Below are 4,350 nucleotides of genomic sequence, written 5' to 3' on the forward strand. Positions count from 1 at the left end.
GCTCCATTTTTGTTCTTTCCCTATTTATACTTTCTAAAGTACCTATACTCTTGGCTTGTGTTTTTTCTTGTGTCAAGATCTAGAGGCAACGTCATCATACGCATACATGAGCAATCTTCTATGATGGTGCTTTACTCTGCACAAATTCGTTAAAAAAAAAGGTATGGAATAAAAATATGTACACAAAAGACTTAAAAAAACAACTGTGGTTGTGATGACAAATTTAACAAGATAATAGGTAACCAAATTTACATAACCTAAAAAAATTGCAAATCCCTACCTCCCTACCTGTAGAATAAAAGAATTATTTTTACATTATTCGTCACTCAACAGATCACTGAAATCATCTCATAAAGAATCATCTGCCTCTAAATGAATTACTAGTGGTGCAACATCGTCAAAAAGTATTTTGCGCTCCCACCACCACTTTTTGATTGCATCCTCTACATGACGGAATGATTTTTCCCAAGTTTCTGGTGCAATGCTTCGTCCCATATGGCTTTCACAGCTTCATCAGAATAATCATTAACACCTATATTCAGGGCCCCCCCGAGGTCAAAAGACGCCCGCGTGCGAGTTCATAATTTGGCGCCCTTTGGCGAAAGAGGTCAGGGGGGGGGGGGATGCTTCATAATAGGAAATTTTTAAGCCATGCCTGAAATTATAGTTAAAATCACAATGAAAATATAAGTTTATCTACAAAATTGCGAGTCTCTTAAATGATGTAAAATATGTAAAAAAAAAATATGTTCTGCTATTTTTATGTTTTAAATTTTCTTTTATCGTGCCTTTTTACCCCTTTTGTCACTTGGAATAAATTTATTATCGGTTTGGGCTGCCCCGATATTTTCAACGACAATCTTTTTTTCCAAAGGTACACAAAAAAAAATCACCGAGAATCATCTTGCTACCGTGTCCCGCAAATAAGTCGGTTTGAAAGTATTTTTATCTTACAGGTTGAGTTTTTGAGCTACCTTAGACCATTGGTTTTCGGTGATAGAAATCAAATATTATTCACAAGTGAGATAAAGTACTCACAAGTGAGTAAATTTGACAGCTGTCAGTTTTAATTAAAATTTGTAATTTTGTATTGAAAATACTATTTTGTTACAGAATATTATTTATTCAAATTTTTTACAAACTAGTTGAACACTTTAAACAATTACAAAATCTCTAAATCTTATTAATGGTAACATTAATAGTACAGTTCGTGTTGTTGAAGTAGATTTTTTTTCCAACGTCAAGTCTGAAAATGACATTTCCATCACTCAATTTAGAGATGAAAGTAGGCGTTTGCATCACATGTGAGGAAAGTAAATCACTTCCCTCACTAGTGGGGAAAGTAAAACAAAAATTTGATCCCCATTTAGGTATGTACATACTTTCTTTAAAATAACGTTCAAATATACATTTGTAAGAATTCTTTATTAACAATTAGCACTTACAAAGATACTTAACTTTTTTTATCAGTATTATAGAAATTAAATGTACAATTTTTTACACGAATTAAAACTCCAAATGTTCCTGTTTTTTTTTTCTAAATAACGTGTCGTTACAGAGCTTGACGTTGAAGCCAAACTAGCGCTTCTTGCTACTTGTCTCCATCTCAGTAACGCATTGTATTCCTTTCCGTAGCGTGCTCGAGATTTTATAGGTAATAACTCCAAAGATACCTAGTTCGCTGCTTCTTTAATTTCTGTATTTGGTAAATTTACAACACTATCTTCTACTTCCATCACTATTTGTTTAGTAAATTCTGATTGATTTTCAAGTTTTGGTAAAAACACGACTTGACATTCATTAATTAAATTTTATTGTTTACTGTGAGCATGGAAACGTGATTTTCAAATTTTACTTGTATGTTGATTTGTATAAAATAATAAATTGATAATCCTATGCAAGATAAACCGAAAGCTCTTGACGTTGGAAAAAATAGTATGTTATATACGTGAGGAAAGGTCCATTGCTAAACTTGAATGATTAGATCAACTCGCTATCGCTCGTGATCCAATTGTCATTCTCGTTTAGCAATGCATCCCTTTCCTCACTTATATAACAATATACTATTTATCAGCATTGAATCCTGCTTCCTTGTTCTGTTCCACAATCGTGATTTCATGGTTTACTATACTTGTAGAACTGCTACTCTCATTTCCAAGAATTTTTTTCGCAATACCAATTTTATTTTGTAGAGAATCCTCCACATATCCCTCAACGACAGTGTCACTCTTCCAGCCACCGAAACGCTTCAGAGTTCTCACATCGGCACCACAGTCAGACAACAAAGTAGCAGCCGATCTACGAAATGCGTGTCCGGTATTCATTTTGGAGTTCTCTAACTTCAAAAATGTTGCTATCAATTCTAGCATCTTTCCGAAACTGTTAATGCCAACGGGTTGCACCGTACATTTTCCACTTCGATAACAAAGAATTAGTCTCATTGTACTCAATTTCTTTGGGCGCAAATTAATATATTTGGGATATAAATTAATAGGATTAATTCCAAATCCAGTAGACAACATTGTGAAAGACCTTTTCTTATGGGTCTTTGTGAAAGGAATATGGATCAGGAGGAGATCGCCTTTGTCTTCTATGTCAGTGATACACATTTTTACTAATTCATCGCATCTACAGCCACCAGCAATTGCGACAACAGCCACAAGCTAAACAAATTATGCTAAAATTTAATACCTCGTTGACATACGTCAAATGTATACGTACTTTGATTAATAAAAACGTGTCATCGGGCGCGTTAAGAAGGAACTTGTCGATTTCATCCCTTGAGAAAATCAATGATTTTTTTGCTTCGTAACCAACATGTTGTTGTTTCAAAAAGGCGGTTAATTTGTTGTACTTCCCTATGTCCACATTCTCATGCACATTTAGCGCAGCTTTCAGCATTGAATACTGCGCCCAAAGAGATGACGACTTTTATTTTCGTGCCTATGTATTTATAAAATACCACATGTATTAATACATAAGGTAGATAGGTACTACATAACTTACCTTTTCAACAACAGATTATACTCTTTTTCGTATATATGTTTCGACTTTACCGGAAGCAAACTGGAAACGGCAACTTCCACGTCTAATTGGATATTTTCCGGTAAAACATCCATTTTTATAATAACGTTTTACAAATTGTGAAAAAAACAACGACATTGTTTATTTCATAACTATGACAATCATTGGTAACTGCGAAAACTGATACATATACATATATGCCATTCACGATGTTTTGGCATAAGGGGAGGCCATGGAAAAAGTGCATTTAAGTTGGCAGTAAAGATGTCTGTTGAATTAGGTTATGTTTTTCTAAGTTTGAGGTTATAAACTGCGTCATTGTCTAGTGCATTGTTGTCAGTTTTACTAGTTTGCAATATAACAATACTCACACATTTTTAATCCAATTTAACAAAACAGGAAACTGACTTGAACAAACTACAGAATAGTAGGGACCGGGACCGAAAGACGAAGTGGCTCCTGTTAATTTATGCACCACTTAGATAACCCACCTATACAGTGTCTTAACGAACCAGTTAGTAACTTCTCAATGAATTTTTCATTTTAACCAAAACATTCCTAGAACTAGATGGTATAAAATCTTGTACCTACTTATTAAGCCTTACTTTATTCGAATCTTTCTGCAAAATATTTACACACCCATCGTCTATGACAAAAAAGAACAAAACTATTCAACTTCCATAATTTCATTAGAAAATTCTGAATCATCATTACCTGCTTTAAAATCCCAATCAAATTCCGAGTCAGATTCTCCTAATGAAATTATTAAAGGAAAAACGTTTTCAAATGAAAGATTTCACATTAATTTTGCCCAATCTTCCGAAATAAGTTCTTCACAATATCTACAAAAATATTGGCAAATTTCAGGAGTACATTTCAAAATAGACTCAAGCCATAAATTCACAACTCTGTCGCGAAGTTATAATAGGTCTTACAAAACCCCTGTGCCATTTCAATTGGGTCGTTGTTTCTTCCTTCACTATCCGTGTTACATTTTTTTCTTGTACTCACCTACGATTCAATTTATACACAAAAAAAACTTGACTTCATTGTAACTTACTGAAAATATGTTCTGCAGTCTAATACAAACACCATCAATACGTCTTAAAGTCGCTTAATTATGATTACGGTAAATTCGGCAACATGTTACGTTCATTTTGATAGGTCTGCATGTCAGGCACTTTAGTGACAGCAGAGATGACAGAAATCAAACATGTATCCAACGTTAAAAAATGAAATCATAGCCTCCCCTTATGCCAAAACATCGTGAATGGTATATACAAGCATACTATTATATTTTTATAGGTGAATATTTTAATTGAATGA

This window comes from Tenebrio molitor, chromosome 9, assembly GCF_963966145.1.
Source record: "Tenebrio molitor chromosome 9, icTenMoli1.1, whole genome shotgun sequence".
In the NCBI taxonomy this organism is placed as follows: Eukaryota; Metazoa; Arthropoda; class Insecta; order Coleoptera; family Tenebrionidae; genus Tenebrio; species Tenebrio molitor.